General features: G+C 39.3%; 1 protein-coding gene across 1 annotated transcript in view; it reads right to left on the bottom strand.

Annotated features, from left to right (window-relative positions):
* SGMS2 (sphingomyelin synthase 2) overlaps positions 1–19,094 on the bottom strand; it is a 47,466-nt gene extending 28,372 nt beyond the window's left edge. Inside the window, exon 1 of the mRNA XM_075200747.1 lies at positions 18,814–19,094. The gene's annotated coding sequence lies outside the window, so the exon portion shown is untranslated. The remainder of the gene's footprint in view (positions 1–18,813) is intronic.
* Positions 19,095–24,664: the final 5,570 nt, after the last annotated feature.

The following is a 24,664-nucleotide window of genomic DNA, read 5'->3' on the forward strand; positions in this document are numbered from 1 at the left end:
TACTCGTTGCCAGACAGTCTTGAGTCTATCTATGCATGTATATGACCTGGCTTGCCAGCTCGCACATGCGCACTGGAGCTGGTAGTCTGGACTTTGGTTTCCAGATCCACTTTTGTTAAAAAAAATAAGAAAAATGAAACCGAGCATTCCCATTCAAAGAAAGAATGTTTTATTTAAATAAACAAAGACTTTCTTCAAGTATTCTACCCTGCTCTGGCCGCCCTGATATGATGATAAGAGGAAAGAGTTGGTACTTGTATCGTTGCTGTCATAGTAAATAGGCTTCTCCATGAAATCCCTGGCAAAACCCATCACTGACTATAGCTAACAGTGACCGGGAGTACTCCTGTTTCTGCCAGAGAAGGGGCTTTTCTTCCTATCATAAATAGGCTACCTAATTTTTAAGCTAAAATCTCATTAGGACTTTGTATGAGGCATATTACCTTAGATAACCTCATAACATCTCCACTGTCATTCAGACTGATTTCATTATATAACCATATAAAATCTTCTCTGTCACTGCAACACCTTTACCAAGTGGAGTCCTGTTATAAATAACACATCCGTCTTGTTTTTCCATATTGTGCCAGATAAACCTTAATTTAATTGGATCGAAATTGATGGTGACTATAACAACCATATCAAGAGCTAGGTGAAACTCCCTAATGCCTTCAAACACAGGTCAGTCTCATAGGACAGATGCTGGCATCGTCTGACTCCCCTCCTTTTCTCATCAAATAGGAACAAAATCACAATGTGGAAAGTGTTGTATCACACTGTTCTCAAGCGTACTCAAGCCCTTTACCGACAATGTACAGCTCTTTATTTGTAAGCGTGTCCAATCCAAACCAATCACATATTGATAGTGGCAGACCTGTGGCATTTGAATATATAATCGTGAAACTATGAAACTGGTGGTCTTAGAACACAGTGACCTCCTTAATGCTGAGACTGATCTGTAGCCAATCACACACTAGAAGATGCAGTATCATCACCAGCATCAGCTATTTATATAGCGCTACTAATTCCGCATCGCTGTACAGAGAACTCACTCACATCAGTCCCTGCCCCATTGGAGCTTACAGTCTAAATTCCCTAATATACACACAGACAGAGAGAAACATAGACTAGGGTCAATTTAATAGCCTCCAATTAACCTACTAGTATGTTTTTGGAGTGTGGGAGCACCTGATGGAAACCCACGCAAACACAGGGAGAACATACAAACTCCACACAGATAAGGCCATGGTCGGGAATCGAACTTAGGACCCCAGTGCTGTGAGGCAGAAGTGCTAACCACTAAGCCACCATGCTGCCCCGACTTTTTGCAGTAGCAAAAAGTCTTCTACTAAAAAAAAAGTCTTCTATATATATATGCACTTTGTTGCAGACCAAGTACACTCCTTCATGGCAACAGAATTCCCTGATTGCAGTGGACTCTTTCAGCGGGATAGCATGCCCTGTCACACTGTAAAAATTGTTCAGTAGTGGTTTGAGGAACATGACAAAGAGTTCAAGGTATTGACTTGGCCTCCAAATTCCCCAGATCTCAATCTGATCAAGCGTTTATGGGAGTCTGAAGCTTGGAGGCCCGCCTAGCAACTTACAGGACTTAAAGAATCTTCTGCTAAAGTCCTGGTGCCAGATACAACAGGACACCGTGTTTTGGCGGTACATAAGGGACCTACACAATATTAGGCAGGTGGGTTTTAATGTCGCCGTTTAGTATATATATATATATATATATATATATATATATATATACATACACACACACATATATATATACACACATATATATATATACACACACACACACATATATATATACACACATATATATATACACACACACACACACACATATATATATACACACATATATATATATACACACACACACACATATATATACACACATATATATGTGTGTGTGTGTGTTTTACTTTCTCTCCATACGTTGTTGATATGAGGTATGTGGGTGTTTTTCTTTTTTTGAAATTGCAGGAGACAAGTGTGTGTGATGGAGTGAGAAGCACATTACATAGTTACCTATTAACAGAACCTAATCACATTCTTCTGGAATGATTCACCCTTTTCTGCTATTTAGAACTTTCATTTTTTTACATGTCCACAATATAAACATCAAGGTTCTCAATGTATTGAAATAGAAGGTAATATAATGAACTTACTGTAACACATATGCTTTCTGCAACTATGATATGTATACCTCCCAAATTATTGGATCTCTTGGGATTACCCCACTTTTTGTGGTGCTACCGAGTTTTCCCGCCCGACAAATGCTAAGTACTGTCATTGTACTGGCCAGCAATATGTCTTCTCTCCTTTGGAATGTTTATCTGGGTGCCTAGCAACCAAGACCTTACATTAAGATATGTCTGAGTGCCTGTATTCTGCCACACTGATTGCCAGATTCTCTATCAGGTACGAGATTGGCAACTGAATGATAACCAAAGTGCTTTACCTATATGAATTCAAAGACATTCTGCTGCAACCACTGTCATTAATCCAATTCTCTATTAATTTGCAGCTTTTTAAATGAGTTTGGTGGGCTTAATGTTAACTCATAACATTTTATATTAATCTGAGAATTATACATAACTCTAGGATGTTTTATGTTAATTTGGGAATTATTGTATGATTTTGCAATGTTTACATTCATTTTGGGGTTGCTTAACTGGTGCAGTTGACAAGCTACTAGTATATGTTCTCTAGTCATGTTGTTAGTTGCTAGGGAATTGACAAGCCACCTTCTCATAAATAAATATTGTTCAGTTCATTAACTGAAGACCTAAATAGGCAAAAAAAAAGTATACAAGTAAATTAATTGAAGATAAAAATTATTATTTGCTTTTCAGAAGTGTAACTGGATTTTAGGTTAATAAAAATATATTGTTTCAGATAAACAAGGCCACAAAAAAAAATGAATCTAGGTGAGAAATGATGCTTTGGCTGTTTTGCTTTTGTTTTGTTTTTTTCTTTGGCTAATAAGGAATAAAGACAGACAGGCATTTGTTGTTTGTAAGAAATAGTCAGTAAGTAAATATTGAAATGCTTCTTCAAATAGATACAGATATAAGATAAGGAGCTGAGACAGGTTATCGTACACAGTTCTCTTTCAGCAATTTCCATACCAAGCAATGTGGCTAATATCATCGGTATACATGACATGCCGGCCAGTGTTTCTGTGTCAACACATCCAAAAAGATTTCAGTAACCAAATTAGACCTTTTATTATATTCACCAATATTCAAAATCCAGTAACTCAAATAAACTCCAAAATCAGATATCAAATAGTTTACACATTCCTGGTATCTGTACAAATTGTAGCACATAACTGTCGTTTCTAGACAGGATGGATGCAACCTATTGAAAACAAATTAGCAGTGGTAATTTTAAAGCCACAGTACAAACATATACAGACATTCAGAGGTGCTTGGAATAAATGTACCCACTTTAGGGGGTACTAAGGATGAATTGATACACTATAGGTGGGGGTTGGTAAATATTTACAATGACAAGGGGGTGCATGATGCAAAACAGTTCACAACCCTGCCTTACACAAACTATTATAAAAGGTTATTTTAGTGTAGTATACTATACAAGCTGGATACTGTTACTTCATTCATTATTCTATCCACAAGGCAAAAACAGTCCTGGGCAGCATAAAAATATTATTTTGTTATTTAACTTTGTAAATCCACCTTTCATTCATTACAGGCACACCCCTGGTGCTAGAGAAAGAAGTGTAGACCTGTCATTGCAACATTAAATCACTGCATTTGTGCCCAATATAGTAAAGCAAAACACACTTTTATCTTTTATAGTAGGGTTCAAAAAAAATGCCACAGGCGTTTCATCTTTATAAGTGCTATAATTATCCTTACCCAATGCTGTGTTTGATGAGGGCGTACTTTTACATTTCTAGAATGTACAAATGTCATTGGAGCCAATATCATCAATGCACAGTTGTTTATATTCTATGGGTACACACATCTATAGGGTCCAATCTGTATGGTCACCAAAAACTTGGTTAATGGTATACTGGTGGTATATCATCATCATTTATTTATATAGCGCCAACATATTCCGTAGCGCTTTACAATTGGGGACAAACATAATAAACTAATAAACAAACTGGGTAAAACAGACAAAGAGGTGAGAAGGCCCTGCTCGCAAGCTTACAATCTATGGTATAGCTCTTAGCCAAATCATATCTTTTTTAGGCAAATTGTTCTTCACCAGTAGGCTGCAGTGACTACTAGTACTGCACGGTGGCTAAGTCGTTAGCACTTCTGCCTTACAGCACTTGGGTCATGAGTTCAATTCCCGACCATGGCCTTATCTGTGAGGAGTTTGTATGTTCTCCCTGTGTTTGCGTGGGTTTCCTCCAGGTGCTCTGGTTTCCTCCCACACTCCAAAACACAGTGGTAGGTTAATTGGCTGCTAACAAATTGACCCTAGTCTGTCTGTGTGTGTTAGGGAATTTAGACTGTAAGTCCCAATGGGGCAGGACTGATGTGAGTTCTCTGTACAGCGCTGCGGAATTTGTGGCGCTATATAAATAAATGGTGATAATAATAAATACTGTGTCTCTATACTCACAAATTATGATAACATGAAAAATAATACCCTGATTTACCAGTGTATATGTGTATGTGTTAGCATTGTTCGAGAAGCCCAAAAGATGCAGTTACTAACAGAATGTATTACATATATGATAATCAGTGGACCCAACCAAAACAGAATCTGGAATCCTACTCAGGGTCCTGTTGCACACATTCAGCACTTCTTCACCAATGACACGTATAACCCAGTAGCATTTGAAGAGATGACAGGTATTAGTCACTACATATTTTACTGTGCTCTTCATCCATTTCTTGATATTAAATATATTCTTTTAGTTTTACTCAGTAAATGACTGTTTGTTTCAACTTCTTTCCAATCTCCATACAAATAATATGCATTTGCTCTTCATTCCTCTGCCAATCTTACTTGTAGATGCAAAGATCGGAACAGTGCCTAGAACCACACAATGGTAAATTGGGGACAACTCTGCCTTATTACTCATTCTGACACAGTAAGGCAGAATCTCGATGTTATATTATTTTAAGACTTTGATCAGCAGTAACATTGTTAAGGTACGTGCTAACACTGCAGCTACTCATAAGTGCTGTCAATATCCCTGAAGGCATGATCAGCATTCACGGGAAAGGACTACAGTAGATAAAAGTGTAGGGTGACAGCTTGGATCACTGGCCAAGAGTTAAAAGTCTATTAGGCCTACTCAGATCTAGTATAGTACTAATTGTATAGGTCATCAATAAACATTTTGTTATGTAGACAACCAGGCATTTTTTTTACAAAAATCTGAGGACAAAATAAAAATAAATTGAAAAAATAGGCATTAACTCTGCAAAAATGTGTCTTGTAAAACCAGTTACACAAATAAATACCAGAAATGGCTTCTTAGCCAATGCATTCTTCCTGCAATACAAATTACAAGAGCAAATCCCACTATTATGCATTGTTTTTAACAGTTTGAGGTTTCCCGGAAATTAACAATTTTTTTATTTTTTTATAAAGATCCCTCCTGGTTTTAGAATTCCACTTCTACAATGTTTGTTCTGCCTATGTATACTTTCACTTACAAGATGCATAAATAGAAAACCAGCAGCTAGTTAAATGGCCCTGCGCTCTGGTGCAAAATATAAAATATGCAAGATCTCTGATTGGACTGTAGGATATACGCCCACAGATTCTAATTGGACATTTATGTGTATTTACATCTAGATGTGTTTGGTGTCAGGCCAGCCCTCCGACTGATCTGTAAATTCATCTGAATGTCTGAATGTTGATAAAGAACTGTTTTATTAAATCGATGATACACATTTATTGCGCTGATTTTAGCTGCCCAAATAATTGTGTTTTTTATGCACTATCGAGCGTTCCTTTTTTATTGTTGTTTCAGAAACCAATTAACATATGAGAATTCAGGTATTTGCTTACAGGGGAGGCAGCAGACCACTTAAGGGTCTTAGTGCATTTGGAGGATTTCCATTCATGAGAAGATACTTAAGCAGCTGTACACTGAAGTACATATTCACTATTTTCACTGCATGCAAACAAGTTGGATGAGAAATGAAATGCACTATAATTTAAAATTTGTGTTGTCCAAACACCCTTATTGAAATTGCAGGTGTTTGTGCTGTAGAGCCTGAAATCAATTTAAATAATGTCAGACCTCATAACACAGCTCATCACTCAAATAACACCATAAGATATATTTACTAAACTGCGTGTTTGAAAAAGTAGAGATGTTGCCTATAGCAACCAATCAGATTCTAGCTTTCATTTATTTAGTGCATTCTACAAAATGACAGATAGAATCTGATAGGTTGCTATAGGCAACATCTCCACTTTTTCAAACACGCAGTTTAGTAAATATACCCCCATGCCTGTTGTGAAGCATGGTGGTGGCAATGTAATGCTTTGGAGTCGCTTCTCTTTAACTGGGACAGGGGATCAAGTGAGGATAGAGTGCATAACAAATAGCTCCAAATATCAAGATATTTTGGTACAAACCCTGCTGGCCTCTGAAGCTAAATATGAAAAGGAATGTCACCTTCCAACATGATAACGATCCAAATCACATGTCCAAATCAACCAAGGATTGGCTTCAGAAAATGAAGATCAAAGTTTTGTAATAGCCCAGTCAGAGCCCAGGGGGTAAATGTATTAAATGTAAATGTATTATAGGCAAGTTTTGCCTTTAAAAACATTGTCGTTTTAAATTTTCCCTGCAAAGTCACAGAATATAGGTGATTAGCAAAATCCACAGTTTAATACATTTACCCCAGAACTCAAACCCATTGAAACCCTGTGGAATGATGTACAGAGGGCTGTGCCGTCGTACCTTTGCAATTTGATGGACCTTGAGCTTTTTGCAAGAAAGAAAGATAGAATTGTAAAATATAGGTGTGTGAGGTTGATAGAGAACTATTCAAAAAGGACTGAAGTTTACAATCTAAATTCCCTAGCAGACACACAGACAGGTACAGACTAGGGTTCATTTTGTCAGCTGCCTATTAACCTACTAGTGTGTTTTTGAAGTGTGAGAGGAAACTGGTACACCCTGGGGAAACCCACAGAAATGCAGGGAGAACATACAAACTCCACACAGATAAGACCCTGATCAGGAATCAAACTCATCACCCCTGTGCTGTCAGGTAGAAGTGTTAATCACCGAGCCACCCGGTACAAGTATGTGTGTAAAAGATTCTTTACCTTGACAGAGCTTAAGAAGTTTCAACCTGTATTTACATTTGTTGTTGCCTAGCTGAAGTTTTTATACTCTATTATCATCCATTTCTGATGTGACCTCTTTTAAAATTCTGATAACATATCTGCTGTGTGCTAGAAAATAACTACATGCACAATCACAACTTTTATCCATACTTGCCAACTCTCCTGGAATGTCCGGGAGACTCCCACATTTCGTGTGAGTCTCCCGGACTCCCGGGAGAGTGTGACAATCTCCCTGATCTGCTCACTTCCTAGTGAAGTGGGCAGAATTAGGTCCAAAATGCCGCGATTCACCGGGAATCTTTTTTCCCGTATTATACTTGCCATAAGTTGGCAAGTATGCTTTTATCTCAAATATCTTTAGTTTTGATAGCTACTGAAACTTTCACATACATTTTAATGCTGTTAGTAGTTCTTTCATTTTACCATCTTTGGATCTATAGCTTTTGTGTGCTATTTAGTTCCTGGTAGATAGGCAATCTATTTTTAGATCATTCATATGCCCATGTTACCCATACTTGCCAACTCTCCCGGAATGTCCGGGAGACTCCCGCATTTTGAGAGCATCTCCCGGACTCCCGGGCGAGTGTGGCAAAATCCCGGATCTGCCCACTTCCTAGTGAAGTGGGCAGAATTAGGTCACAAACGCCGCGATTCCTGGTGAATCGCGGCGTTTAGCCCCGCCCCCTCTGTCAAATGACGCATTTTGCGTCATGGGGGCGGGTCCAAAATGACACGGATTTTGGAGGCCCGCCCCCCCATGACGCCCACCTCCCCCGCAGGCTCCCGGATACCAACATTGTAAAGTTGGTAAGTATGATGTTACCCCTGTGATGCATCATGATAGATCAGGCTCAGCTCATAGCCGCATGCCTATTTTGGCTAATTCAGCTCTGCAGGTACCCTCCCAAAGCAGCATAATACTTGCCAACGAAGCAGTGTGTGGTAGACAACTGCAGCTTTGATCTCCAAAAGCAGACTACATGCATCTAACATTTCCTCTGACAAACATTCAGAACCTCAATGTGTCTTATGTACAAATTAGAACTAAAACTAGACTGTTAGTAAATTCAGCCATTTCACATAACCATTGTAATTATCATGAGTCAATATTGTAATTTAATGTATTTAGCCACATCGTAGACGAACCACAATTACAGTTCTCAAAAGAAAACACAGCTTTGGCTATACTGCTTATAATATAGCCCAGGGAACCTAAACTATAAATTATAATGTGAATGTCTGTACTTTGCATCCTGACCACCTGATCATTGTGTAGGAACATAAAAGACTGAATAGCAACCAATGACAAGGACAAAAATAAACTTCAAAGGACAGTGACAGCTCTGACACCAAAACCATTCATTTGACATATAAACTTCAGTTTATATATGTACTGTACACGCCTGATCTAACGCGACAGGAATAAAGTTAGAATGGGTGATGATGACAAGACATGTCTAAGAGGAGGCAACTGAATCACATGAAAAGAGACTTGTGGTGGAGGAGAAGGCAGAAGTATAGAGGAAAAAAATATAACTAGACACATTTAGAAAGAAGCATCTTGTTAATGATACTACATACCAAAAGAAGAAAACTGTTGGAAAAAAGTCAATAATAAAAGGAACAAAACACACACACAAAAAATTCTGCGAAGGGGCAATTTCAATACCAGAATTCAATATTTTTTGTCAATTCTACAATACTGAAAGCTTGTGATGAGAAAGTATCATGCATTGCCTGTGGCTGGACATAATGTCCTGTACAGTGTGGCAGATGAAAAAAGTGTTGTTAGAGCAGTAGGCACTGCTCAAGTACTTAAACTTCAGTGCAGGAATACATCTAAATTAAATATTTCATACATCACATTTGCTGGGATAGGTGGGTGTCATAACGGAGAAGGTGTAAAGCCTACATATACATTGGTCCTGCATTCTCTGGCGCCCCCGCCCACCTCCCTGACGGTGGGCGCCAGTGGGAGAGCAGTACACACCGACCACTCCATAAAGAAATAAATGTTGTCAGACAGCCTGCCCCAGTAGTGTGGTGACCTCCTGCTACACTTACTGCGTTCTGCCTCAACATTATCAATATACTGGTACATTATCAATTTGCTTCCGTGACAAAAGAAGGACAACGTCTTTCAGAAGATTTCTTACGTAAACACTTTCCCTGGTTAAGAGATGAAGACCATAGATAGAGCTAATTAGTGCATGGGGGTGATTGGATGGTAAGAGTGCAAAAGAAAAATGGTATGGCAGGACAGGTAACTTCACCATATTAATTAGAAATGTTATTATTGAGCATATTATTGCTCACTTGCCCACTTTTACTTTCTTGCCTCCGGGAAATCCCGGAGGGAAAGTGAAGAACAAGTCTGGAGGGAGTCGTGAATCAAGTCATTTTTGCCAGCCCCGTGATTGCTTCATTTCACAGCATCCAAACCCTGCCCATGCGGGAGAGTAGCCTGCTCTCCCGGGAGACCTTCCCAGAATTCGGGAGTCTCCCGGGAGAGCAGGCTTCTGGGAGAGTGGGCAAGTATGTATTGGAGATTCTTGAACTTGATTCAAACCAGTTCATCAAATTGGCTCTAAACTTTAAAAAATTGCAAAAAAAACTCTCAAACTTTAGATAGACTAAAGAATTTGGTCTTAAATTCGAGCAAAGCAAACATATTTGATCATGTTCAAGCTGGTACAAGTTTACATGGATACACTTTATAGTATTTATAATGGTTTTCCAAATGGTGAATTTTGAACCTCAAAAAAGTAATGTACAAATTATGCAAATTAAAAAAGTTTCACAATGCTATAAAATTAAGTAATTTAATGGTCTATTTATCATGATCCGTTCAAAATGAAGAATTTCCATCGCTGCTTATTGCTGGCTATCGTCATCCTGAGATGACAGCAGTGATAAGAGGTACTTGATAAATAGGGATAGCATGGGGAAGCTTTGCCAGAGGCCCCATTCAATACCAAACCAGAAGGATTTAATAATGAGCCGCGTTACTTAAATTATCCTCATGCAAAAAGAGCTGTTTTCGCAGGAGTTAAGACTTGATAAGTTGACCCCTTAAGCTCAAACAGGCAACGTTATAGTTAATTTTTACACCTTGATTTAATGTTGTACGGCAAACTTGAACTACAAAGACCAACTCCAAATCGAACCTGTCCAAAATGATTGTACAGTCAACTAATTCAAGACCCTCATCTGAGCAGATAATGAGCATCTCTAGATATCATGGATAACATAGCAGATAGTTCCCACTATACCCGTTATCAATTTACATCCATAGGGTCTTTTGGACAAAGTAAGAAAGAAGTAAAACTTTGGTATTACTGGGAGATATGTTAAGGAGGCTTTGGATAACTTTGTGCACATACCCTACTGCAACTTTTACTGAATATATTTTCTTTTTAGTTTTTTTCTGAGCTTTTCAGACATGTTTTTCAACAATAAACAATAGTTGTTTATATCCATTGTCCGGGAATATAACACAAAGTAGCTGTTTGCTGTCACAGGGCAACAAAAATAAACAATGTTGTCTGATGATATAAATACATGGCTGTAAAGCAGAGAAATGAGGCAGAAAGATGCAGCAATTATTTGGTTACAGGATGGCAGGTAAAATTCAATAAAGTAAATATTAAGATGGTAAATCCCCTGTAATATAAGGCAAATGTACCAGTGCTTATTGCTCTGATTTGTAAACAGACCAGTTTCAGCAGTGATGGACAATTGTAACACTTCGAGGGTTACATATTACCCATAATCTCAGCAATAAGTTAAAACAATAGATTAAATCAGAGGCACCAAATAACCTTAGAATATATCCCCCATACACTCCAAATCATTCTTTAGATTTCCCCACATGCCACTCGAACCCCCAACTTGCCCCAAAACATCCCTCAGATCCCTCACATTGCCCACTCACTCCAAATACCCCCATATACCCCAAAATGCCAACCATGTCTCCCACTTTCTCTCAGCTTTTCCACTCACTTATTTAACAAGAGCTGGTTTTGCAGGTGAAGCTTGTTGGGACATAGAGCAGAGAAGAAAACCTGGGGCAGATGGCCCAGTACAAATGTAACAGGCCTTCTTCTCTCACCCCCAACCTACCAGGAGCAGCTGCTGGTTGGAAAGGGAGCAGTCACATCCCTTAATTCACTGCAGGGGATCCTGTCCCCTAATAAATCTCTTTGGGGCAAGTCTGTTTGAGCCCCATCTTGCAGTTAGGCCTCTTACTGCTTTATTTCCTGTATGCCCCTGATGACGGCACTGCCGACGAGTCATAATTTAGGAAGGAGCTGGGGGCCGCAGGTGAGGGCTAGGTGGGACCCATGTTGCCCATCATTCAGTCATTCAGAGATCTGCTGTAGGGAATAATTGCAATATAGTATTTACTGGCACATAACATGCAGGGAGATAGACAGAAGCCATCTACAATGATTCACATGGTTGGATGATGATGGTTGGCCAGATAGATATATTGGTGCATCCTTGACTCCCCAATTGGGGAACCAGTGATCAGGACAAATTATTAGGTCTGACTATGAATTGACAGCACAACAATTTTAAGAGTTTGGCTTATAATGATAATTATCTCCTGATTATAATATATATATATATATATATATATATATATATATATATATATATATATATATATAGATAGATAGATATTAGGCAAAACATGGAAGCAGCAGAATGCCAAATCAAACTGCCCTCAACATAGTATAACGACAGAGCATCATGCCTTTACCTTTTTACAGAACATGTAATCACCTGGTGGTAAACAGATTATGGGCCATAGGTAGCCACAGAAAGTAAAAGGATATAGAGTTAACTGCAAGTGTAAGGGTTAGACAATACACGTTTGATAGTGACCCTGTCTACATCCACAAGAAATTACATTATGTCATTTAAAGATACGGTTAGATTGTAGCAAGTGTGGATGGCACATAGGTTGGCGTTGCTGTCTCACAGTACTGTTATCACGGGCCCGATTCTGACTAAGGCACTATCTGTCTGGAGCCTGCAGAAGGATGCATATTGACTTCTGATACATAAGTCCATGTTTTTGTGGTACATAAAATAACTGTAGGCTCCTTTGCTGCTGAAAAGTATAGGACTGGTTAAACATTCTCTGTAAAGCACAGTATAATATGAAAATACAGCACTTGGTTCCCAGAGTCAGGATTACATCAAGTGGGAGAAAAGCACCTTTATTGTAGGCGGTTTTGAAATTGGTTGCATTACATTTAAAAGAATACACAATAAAGATAACATTAATCCATATGCTGTGTTCCAGACTCCCTGAACCAAGCGAGGACATCTAGCCCAGTTATCATGCAATGAACACTTTAAAGCACAGCGATCTATTTAAGAAGTGGTAAAGATCTAAAAAGCTTCTGTAAATGCTGGCAAATGGCTCTTTCACTGCTTGTTGTTATTTATCAAAGGGTTAACATCAAAGAAATAATAGATTTCTCTGGCATTAACCTAATTATCGGAGCTTACCACTGTACTCATATAGACCTCTATGGGGACAGCAGCCATCGGCATTTACTGGTCTTTTGTATGGGATCCAGCAGAAGTCTCTCTGGCTTCACTGGATCTGTCACCAGCTCTTTCTCCTTTCCCCAGCAATGTTAGGCTGCCGGCGAAGAGGAAAAATATTTTCTTCAAGATGAGGTTCAGAGCTGGGGCTCCCAGAGCAGCCCAGACATAGTAAATTGCAGCAGTTTCATTATGCATCGCTGTAAGACGCAGCGATGCAATTTGATTGTCACCGCACAGTATTAATAAATAGACCCCATAATCAGAGACATGTATACAAAGCTGCTGAGCTGGTAAACTAATGTGAAAAATGATTAATGTACGGTATGACATATTTATTATAATAGACTATGTATTTTCTCCTCTCTCACCTTTCTTGCCCATCTGAGAATATCTTGCGCAGTTCTAAGTAGTATGTGAGGATAGTCAGAAACATCCTGCGATTCACATACAACTACTATGGTATCTACGCTATGGGCTTGTACACACAGGTGTTACGTTTCTAAGTGGCCTATCTATGAAACTAAAAAGTGTGTTCAATACCTGAAAACGTGATTAACCTCAAAATTCTTATTGCCATCACTGCATCGCAGTAGATATCATAGATATCTGCTGCTTCGCATATCTCTTCGTTTTACTGAGTAGTCCCCATAACAGTGTATAGGCACTGCTCAGTATCCCTATTTAAGTTTAATAAAAAGAAATGTATAAATTTTTTAGCAAATTAATGTACGCCAGGGCGTACATTATCATAATTGAAAAGTTTCCGTGCTGTCAGCTCTGCTCCGAAGAGCAGAGCTGGACAGCGCATGTGTGGAGGGATCACATGATCCCTCCCTGTCACTCACCGCTCTCTCTCTGCAACTGTATAGTGCTGAGATGTTTGTGCGCATGCCCGAGGTTTTCAGCCAGCGCATGCTCACTGGAGTGAGACGAGTATCCCCATGGATCGCATACTTCTTCGGAAGTGAAGAGACAGTGGTATGTTTTCCACTTCACAGGAACAGCAGTTTTTCGGAACTGCTGTTCCTGTGTTGCTTTTTTCATAAATATGATAAATAGTTCAATCCTTATCAATGTAATAAGGATTGAAAACTATTTTTTATTTTATGCGGTGGTTGATAAATGTGTCCCTAATTCTGTTATTTGTGCATTTGAAATGCATCTTAGCGCATTTGCCTGAAAAATACATGGGAGTTTTTACATGCATTACAAATGTTTTGAACTACTTTGCATTATTTGAATGGAGCATGTTCTATTTACTGCCATCTGCTAGAGTCCATCAAATCACCTTACAAACACAGATGAACACTTGACGTGTCTGACCTTTCTTTAAATCAAGCAATCAATGCACATTTACAGTGTGATCCCAAAACGCTTGATTAAAATTATAAAAGGTGCCCAGAAATGCTGACTAAACACATTGTAAACATCTTATAAAAAAGGTCATGCATGCAATGCTTTCAAATGTGTCCTAGTGCATAACTTGTTTGGGTGCACATTTTCGCCCATGTGTATATACCCTAATAATCATTCACTTATGTTTTTTATATAGTACAGTCCCGAAACTCCAGTTACAGTTCATTAGCTATTCTGTTTGAACAGCAAATCAATATGTTATCATCATTTACACATAACCAGGAATGACAGAAAAAAAGTGTATTTTAATGGAACCACAGAGATTACACTGCATAACTTCCAAAATGTATAAACTATGTCCAGGGACACTGTGCACTGGCTCGATGTATTTATCTATGTCACACTTGGGGCTAGATTTACTAAACTGTGGGTTTGAAAAAGTGGAAATGTTGCCTATAGCAACCAATCAGATTCTAGCTGTCATTTTGTAGAAAGTACTAAATAAATGAAAGCTAGAATCCGATTGGTTGCTATAGGCAACATCCACACTTTTTCAAACCCGCAGTTTAGTAAATATACCCCTTGGTGTGCTCTATATAAGTATGGGGCACTACATTCCCAACCATATCATGAAAAGTGCACATGATTATAAAATGCTGTACAGCACACTGAATGAGAACAGATAGTGTGAAGATTATTTACTAATAGCAATCAAATGTATAATGTATAATCATTATAGGCATAGCATCTAGACATTGCTGGAAAATAAATCAGACTTTTGCTTTTGGCTAACCAGCACAAAACAGATAAATACTAATAGCTGATTGGTAGCTGTGGTTTTAGTGCCGATTTGAACCTTGAACAATGCTAGTACATAACCCTCTAAGAATTGCACCTACCATGTGAAATCAGAGAAGCCATGAAGCTGTCAGTCTCTAATAGGGAATTTGTCACAAAAACTAATCTTCAAATTAGAACAGTTCAGTGGCGCACGCATGGGGGGTTTCTGGATCTCCAGAAACCCCTCCCCTCCGCTAAAGAAGTGCCCCTGTACTATCCAGCAGCCGCGGTGCTGTCAAAGAAGCGTCCGCGGCGGTGCTGTATACAGCACCGCCATGGACGCTCCTTTGACAGCGCCGCAGCTGCTGGATAGTACAAGCGCATGCGCAGCAGCTATCGTTTTTTTTTTTCCCCCCCCTTAAAAATCCTGCGTGCGCCTCTGCAGTTGGCATGTATACTATGACACATGGCTCCTAGAAATGTATACCTCTCAGAAAGACAAACGTACTGACACTCCCTTGCCTTTAACAATATAGTAAGATAAACAGTCCAAATCTTCCTGACCACAGATGGGCATGGCAGATTCATAATGTATTTCTTTTCTAAAGAGATTAGTTTTTCATCTCTACACTTCAGAACAGTAAAAGCACAACAATTCCCACATACCACCATCTCTCTATTGATCCTTGCCATAAGAGGAGGCAGACAGTCTATATTAAGGAACAATTTGGACAGTACAATAGTGGTTCAGTTCCTCTCAGAAATGTAACTGGTTTCTTACCTGCTCGCAGCTATAATCAAGCTGATGATCCATCAAAAGTGACCATTTGACTTTTAAGGAAACAAAATTCACTAATATAAAATGTGAATATTTTCCCTAATTTTTTGTAAGTGTACAGAAAAATATATGGGTAATGGTAACTGTCAAAAGTGTTGATAAGGAAGGACACTGACGCAATGCTTGCTCAGTAGTGATCAACGACTTTAACGTAGTGATAGGCAACCGGACACATGGGGCTGCCCTCTAACCTTCAAAATGGTTGCATATCACCCTTAATCTCAGTTATAATAACAAAACATTAATCAACAAGAGACACCTATGTGTAATAACATATCAGCAGGCAGATTCATTTAAGACAAACATGGGTTACAAGTTATCCCAAACAAATCTGACATCAACGTAGAAAGGAGCAGGTGAAGGCCCGGAAGCCCACCAGTGAAGGCCCGGAAGCCCACCAGTGAAGGCCCGGAAGCCCACCAGTGGAGGCCCGGAAGCCCACCAGTGAAGGTCCGGAGGGACGCATGCAGCCTTTTGTTGCCAATTACTGCTCTAATGCAGGTGGATCTTGTGGTAAATTATTATTGGAAATACCGAATTTGTTCTGCCAAGTTTAACTTTTTTGACAAAGCATCTCTGGACATGGGAGTACAACACTAGTGATACAAAAATGTCAGGCCCTCACTACTAAATTAATGTTGTAATGGACATTTTTGTAAACAGAGAACAATCCTGCTTGACCTCCTTGCCACTTACCCCCAATTCCTCCTCCATTACCACAATGTTATTCAGTGACATTAAGGCATATCCTTATTAAAATATTATGGGGCCTATTTATTAATGATTTTTTGCATTAAATTCCCCCCCAAAAAAATGCATTTTTAGGGGACCGACACATATTTAAGGAGTGTGCACATTTATTATCAGTGCATTACAGCAGATATCAAAAATATCTGCTGCTTTGCATTTTTTTTCTAAATACAGAGCAGTCCCCATAGATGTCTATGCGGATTGCTATATAATGCAATTTAAGTTCTGAAAAGGTATTTACACATATGGTAATGTGAACCAGCTCACTCTGACACTCATTACCATATGTGTAATTTTTCATATCTGCTCTATGGGGAGAGCATTAAGGTAGAGGGATCTTTGGATCCCTCACTGCATCTTACTGCTCTCCCCTCCGGTCTATCACAAAGGTGGTCACTTTGTGATAGTGACCATAGGAAAGATAGGAGAGGGGTCTTCACAAGAACAGCAGTTTTTTGTGACTATTGTTCCTGTTGAAGATTGTTAATAAATATGCACGATATTTCAATCGTGCATATTATGCGGTGATATATAAATAGGAGCCTATGTGACAGAACTATATCCTTTTAATGTGAAGAACTTATGAGGAATGCACACATTGAGAATAACTAAAGATATGTGTAGTAAAAATTTTTTTTTTATATAAAGCATTCCCATTATACATGTAAATTTGTACTCAAATGCTTAATTGACATGGTTTACACACTGAAAAACAGCCTTATAAAACACAGCAAAAAACAAACCATCCCCAAAAGAAAAAAAAGTATATATTCTATGCATATGACCTACTAAGTGAACAAAACAGTGCAGCAACTGACTGTGATATCTTTATTTGTACAGTCACATTGACACTCCCAGCCAAGCACTGACACATACCAGAACTGATATACACACAAGAGTTTGCTCTGCAGGCAAGATCCTGCAGCTGCACAATATCCATTGTTTTAAAATGTTAGGGTACCTTATCCAGTGAAAGCTGCACATATTATCAACCTGACCTTTTCATTGCCGGGACATCTTGATCTGGACAATTGGGTAACGTTTGTATAGCCTTTTTAGCATTATATATATATATATATATATATATATATATATATATATATATATATATAATGCTAAAAAGGCTATACAAACGTTACCCAATTGTGTGTGTATATATATATATATATATATATATATATATATATATATATATATATATATATATATATATATATTACACAATACAGAAGAGCAGTGAAAACTATGTGAAGACATGTCAGGGACAACAGGTGTGTCAAGGTGGGACATGCATTGAGTGTGTCAGTCAACTGTCGCTTAGGAGCAAATTACACCTTTGCCATAAGAATCTACAGGCATAATTCACTGTCAGTATGCAGCACGTTTGCATTTTTCTACATGTTCTTGTGGCACTACCATAGTCTACCGGGAAAGTATAAAAGTGCTATATATAATATATCATCAAGGAGACTGTAACAAAGATAAAGATATAAAAATCTTTACAACCACTAGACTAGGATTATCATTACACATATTAACTGTTCTCTGAATTGCTCTCTTACAATCAGTATGTGATCAGTAGATGACTGACAAATACACACCTCATCCTCCACAGTACAAAGACTGTCACCAAGATGTATATTCATAGATAGAGATAATAAATTGATTTGTCAAACACAAACAGAAGAACTCACTAGGTACTTCCAGAAGAGGGGCTGGCTGGGCTGGGAGGCAGAGGGGGATCTGCCCCCATGGGCTACCTTGGGCTGGGTCACAAGGATATCTGCATTTTTTTTTTCCTTTAAAATATTCCTAATACGCTGTTGAGCCGCTGAGTTCTCCCAGGCTAAAATCTGGCATCCAGTCCCTGTTCCAGAATATAGGCGTTATTATATAAAGCATTGCTTTACATAACTGAGACCAACTCTTGATGACTCCTCATAGCTGCATGATTTACAAGTGATAAGTCCAAAGCCCTATTGTCATAGGCTAACAGTACAGTTATATCCAGTTGTTTGCCCCGTTACATAACATAATCAAGTCTCAGTATAAATGGACTTGGCACACACCCCCTCCTATAGCTGCCCTATAGAAAGTTTCCCCCTATCTTCTCTCTGCCACCCTGTAGCACTGTGCCAGTGCTGGGGCCAGCGGATGGCATTGCTGGGGCCAGCGGATGGAAGGTGTACACTCACCTGTCAGAGCTGTGTCAGGATCCCGGCGGGCAGACACACCGCTCCCCTGTGCTGCTGTGTCTGTGACTGTGTTTACAGTAGTCTTCATGATCCCTGCCCGACCCCTTCTGTCTCCAGTCTCACCGATCTCCTCCTCTTCTCCTCCTACAACCGCCAGACATCACTCGGTCCTCTCCCTCTGGCACACACTCCTCACTCTTACCCGCCCACTCCATTTCCAAACACTGACTCACTGCTCGCTTCATCCGTCAGGCTGTGAGACCTGTCCGCCGCCCGCCCAGCTATCAGCAGCTATCAGGGGTGGAGATGTGGGAGAGGGGGGTATGAGGAGTGTCTGTCTGCTGGGCTCCGGACCATGGCTTACTTTATATTACTGGGTGCTATAATACGTCTTAAACGTAACTATTAAAAAAACAAAAGCTGAGCCATACTAATATATACATCAAGTGTTTCCAGTCTGAGAAGGGAACAAGTGGAGAAAGGCAAATTTGGACCCCCCCCCCCCTCTCCTCCAGGGACTCACCGTCCATCACTACAGCAGACATTTGAGAAGTATAGGCAATGGCTATGCTGACAACCTTGTCATTTAACGATCAGTTTCAACTCAATGGGGTAATATAACAACCATAGCCTGATTAAGAATCCATGGGCCCTAGGCAAAACACTTGTATGAACCACTTTCTCCCCTACCCCCCCCCCCCCCCCCCTTCATTTGTTCAACAACACACATTAGCACAGATTAGCGTAATCAAGGCCCCTCCATACCCTTTATATATATACTATATATATATATATATATATATATATATATATATATATATATATATATGTATACTTTTACAGGTCTATTTAATAAGTAGTGTAATCTAACTAAAGTATACTTTCGTCATTCCAACGCAATTTGGAGTATTCCTCAAATTTATGAATGTTGCATCACTTTGCATTCCATTTCGTTTTTATGAGCAGTCAGCATAAAATAGTATGGTGACTGCTCCCTAACGCAATCTTAACAAGTTTAGAAAAAAAGATTTTTTCGGAAACTTATTAGGTTAATATACGCCATCCGTACATCATCCGAAATGAAGTCTTCACGTCACTTTCATTTATGTCCAGCTCAGGGGCGGATCGAGGCAATTGCTCTACCGGAGCGATTTTAGGGGGGGTGATTTAGGCCCTGCCCCCTTTCTGATTTCTAAGGCTGCCGGCGGTTGCACAGTATGTGAAGGTCCGCTCAGTAGTGACAGTGTGCTGCCCGGCTGCTCTGATTGTGTTTAAAACACAATCAGAGCAGCCGGGCAGCACACTGTCACTGCCGAACGGACCTGCACAGTGTGCAGCTGTCGGCAGCAAGCCCCTGCTAGGGGGGGCGATTGCCCTGATCGCCACTGGTCCAGCTCTGCTAAGAAGCGCAGAGCTGTACAGCGCATGTGCGGAGGGATCATGTGATCCCTCCCTTTCACATGGTTTTTGTTTGTCTCATTGACCACTGGAGGGTTCCTGTGCACAGGCCCAAGAATTTCAATCGGCATATGCGCACAGGAAGAATAAAGAAGGGATGAAGAAATCCAGAGACAAGCGCACTGCGAGGATGATGTGGTAAGTATTTTTTTTTCACAGAAACAGCAGTTTATCGGAACTGCTGTTCCTCTGTTGGTTTTTTCATAAATATGAGAAATAGTTCAATCCTTATCAATGTGATAAGGATTGAAAACTATTTTTCATTTTTTGCGTTCTTTGTTAAATAGGCCCATAGTGTTAGACTGGGGTATGAATGGCACATAATGAGATGCATAGCCAGTCACTAGAGGGTACAGAAGGAAAGAAGAATAAATGCTCATGTTACCCATCCCATGTGAGGCCACTCTCCAACCCCTTCCCACACATATGAAATACAAAGGCAATGCTGAATGCACTATATTAGTTGTACGAAACTCACTATTCACGAATAGAGCAGTGTGAAGCGGGACATATGCCTTCAGTCCCAGTCACCAGATCTTCACTTCATCTGCTGGAACGGAAGGAGGTTCTTTTGTTTTCCGGGGATACAAAAGACAATTAAACATGTCTTCCTTCTCAGGCTTTTGTTATGAGTTACAGTTATATCTGCCTTGGCTATCGCTATTCATTATTGTAGTTTTATGATTGATACACTTACACATCATTTAAATGTTATTTTATCATATTTAATAAAGGGTAATATGCAAGATTCTCTATTTACATTTTTTTAGACGTTTTTTGTAAACCTGATCCTATGAGTTGCATTGAGGGAACTATAGGAACGATTGGAGGAGATTGTTGGTATATTCTCTAAGGCTGTTTAAACAGTTCCATAAGTGAGTGTAATCACTTTGGGCTGTTATAAAAGAGTTCAACATAGACCCGCCACCCCTCTTGAACTCACCTGGTGGAATCGGTATTTATTCTTTGGAAAAAACATCTGTGTGATTTTAAAGCCTATCTATTATGGGATGACTATCACACCCTTTCAAATCATTTTTCTCCCCATTGTCATATATTTTCACGCTAGAAGACAAAGAGGGTCAAAACAAAGAAAAAGAGTTTTGGAAGAAATAGAGACTTATTTAACGTAAATGGACATCCGTTCCTTGGGATCTTGTGTTTGTTTATAGTGGTTCTGATTTATTAAGGCATGCAAAACGAACATAAATTGCATTTTTTTGTAAAAGGCATATAATTCGGGTATATGCACGTCCATATTCAATTATTAGCGGATCTGAAGAAATGTGTATTGTTGAATACGGGTCTAGTTTGCTCTGCTTTGCCTGACACTACACTGCAGGATACGTCTAATACATATGTGAAATATAAAGTCCCAAAAGAATGCAGAGAAAACAAAAGTATTCAATTATTGTCACCTGTTAATTAATGATAAACATTAAATTACTTTTTTTCCTCCCATAAAATACATTTATTGTACATGCGCTTGAGCTTGGCACACCCTTACTGTATATTCACTATGCCCGTTCCCCTCCCCATTCCGCCCATGAAATCATAGGCTGTCGTAAGTGCCCTTTGCGTTTGAAGAGGAATTGGATGTTGCTGCGTTCACTGGTGTATAGTTTGTTTCTGGGCATGAGCAGAGTGATTTTACGCAAAATACGGCACATATCGGCATTTACATTCCTTAATGAATCAGGCTCAATGTGTGCATTTCAGTGCCTGTACTCCTATTTAAACATTGGGTATATGGTTTGTAATTTATCTGGGTGTATTGGTGGAACCCTTAAGCAGTGAATTGGGCGGCAGACTAATAAGAGCACTATGTACACTTCAATATATGTTTATATCTTCCAAATAACCCCTGTGCAGGACATTCACCCAAATTGGGAATGCCCCACCAGAATCAGGAAAGTTGGCAGACTTTCCTGCTCTCTACTACCTGTTCTTGCAGACTTCTCTACTGCTGCTGGTGTTTTAAGTCCAGTTACTGGATCCTGGAATGTTGGGTTCCTGTTTGGAAAAAAGATAGGTACATGAAATATGGAAAGTCTAGCAATGAGTGAGGCCTCTATGCCTCACTCTTCATTTAGCCCTAAAGTTAAATCAGTAGCACAATGTTGAATAAATAGGCTTCCCTACCTTCAACTAACTCTGTCATTAAATTAATAGTATTCACCCTTAATAAATAGACCTATTTCCCCACAACCTGCCCTGACATTAACTTAATAGTATTCACATTTAATAAATAAACCAATTTTCCACCCAGACAACTATTTAATAATTAGCCTTCCTTCCTCCCAAACTTCTCCCACATTAACCCACCAATAAATTAATATAAAAAATATCTCCCACTCACAGTTAAATGAAAGCCCTCCTTCTCCCCCACGCTTACATTCCTCTCCACACTCAATCCCTCAAGCTCTGAATTAGTAAACTTGGGATTCTTCTCTGCTTCTTCAGTGGCTCCTCAAGGCTCTTCTTCATTTTGTGACATATGCCCATGGCCATGTGATAGACGAGGTAATCCTTAGCCGCTATCTGCTCCTTCCCACATGTACAGGGCTCTGACTATGTACAGGCTGACATGCCCCCAGCATTAGCTCCAATAGAGGCTCAGAACACACTGTTCTGACACAGCTTCACATGTAACTTAGTACCAGGGCAGTAGTTACTGGGAGTGGTGGGGGGCCCCAGGAGGTGGCACCACTACCTTTTAGCAAGGGGCAGAGCAGCCAGGCAGTGGGCCTACCAGGGATTTCCCCAGTACCTCAGTGGACCAGTCCATCCCTGCCCACTTGGCCCTAGGCGGGAGGTTTCCTAACTGATAATTAAACTTTAATAGCAACAGAGAATCGTGTATTAAATTACCGTATATACTCGAGTATAAGTCGACCCGAATATAAGCCGAGGCACCTAATTTTACTACATAAAACTGGGAAAACTTATTGACTCGAGTATAAGCCTAGGGTGGAAAAGAGCGCTAAATTAAAAACCTAAATGAAAATGATAGGTTCAATCTATGAAATCATTTCTAGCTAGAGGACAAGGAACATTCATAAATGATTATGAAATCATTGGGTACAAACTAACTTAAATAAAGAGAGAGAGAGAGAGAGAGAGAGAGAGAGAGAGACTGACTTTCAATGCATACTGTGCATATGATAGCAATATCTAGTGTCTCCAAACCTATGTAGCCGAACTGCATTATCTGCTTACCTGTCAGCCGCCGGGAGGGAACATCAGTATAGTGAGCTGCCGCTGCTGAGATCAGGACAGATGAATGGAGAAGGCAGTGTCCCAAAAGATGGCGCTATGCCGTTATTCCTGACTACAGGTGGAAGCGGACGTAGGGTGAGATTTTTTGTTACCTACCCGGCAGTGGAACGCATATGCGTTCCAACAACAGGAAGTTCGGCATTTGGAACGCAAGTTTGCGTTCCAAATGCCGAACTTCCTGTTGTTGGAACGCATATGCAGAAGTTGACAGCCAGGGACCGGACACCAGGTAAGTTCACCCGTGTATAAGCCGAGTGCCCTTTTTCAGCATACAAAAGTATGCTGAAAAACTCGGCTTATACACGAGTATATACGGTATGTCTAATGGACTGCAGATATTATTTACGAATAAGGAAATACATTGAGGTAAAGCTAAAGGCCATTTCTTACAATTTTGTGACATAATACCCATGTGTTTACACAGTCAATCCTGTCTTCATGGACATATGCTTAGATTAAAGTATATTTTTGCTTCTTGGGGGACCATAGATGGACAGGGGTGTACCAAGCAGAATAAAGCAATAATGGCCCTGATCAGAGATGTTTGAACATGCCATGGATCAATTCTCAAACCGATTTAACTTACCGATAATTTTTTTTAAAAAAATATTATAGAATTTCTAGAAATTTTGATTAATTTTAAAAAAAAAATCAAAGAAAGTTGAATAGGTTCCACGATGATTAAGCTTAAAGTTATATATTTATTTATTTTTGCAAAACGTAATTGCAAACTTCGAACAACACTATCACTTTAACTATTTAATAAAAAATTACTAGAATTTCTTATCACTGCCTGCATTTTTTTTTATTATATCATGTTTGTTTATGCCTTAATAAAATGAAGACACATCACATCATTATACTACTACTACTCAAATGCTTGCAATAAAAATGAATATATAGTTAACTAACATTGTATAAAATTGCATTCCATTAATTCATTAATTAAGATGTAGTAGGCTTTAATGGCATGGCAGCATTTTAAGAAATGTTTCCATGTCCCCTGAAATTCTGGAGGTCAGCCAATATGCCACTGCGTTACAGGTGGCTGAATGTCAAATAGCTTTGTCTTTTGATGGTTTCTTTGTCTTTAAATTACCTCCTAAACTATTCA

The sequence above is a fragment of the Mixophyes fleayi genome, chromosome 1 (assembly GCF_038048845.1).
Source record: "Mixophyes fleayi isolate aMixFle1 chromosome 1, aMixFle1.hap1, whole genome shotgun sequence".
Classification (NCBI taxonomy): domain Eukaryota; kingdom Metazoa; phylum Chordata; class Amphibia; order Anura; family Limnodynastidae; genus Mixophyes; species Mixophyes fleayi.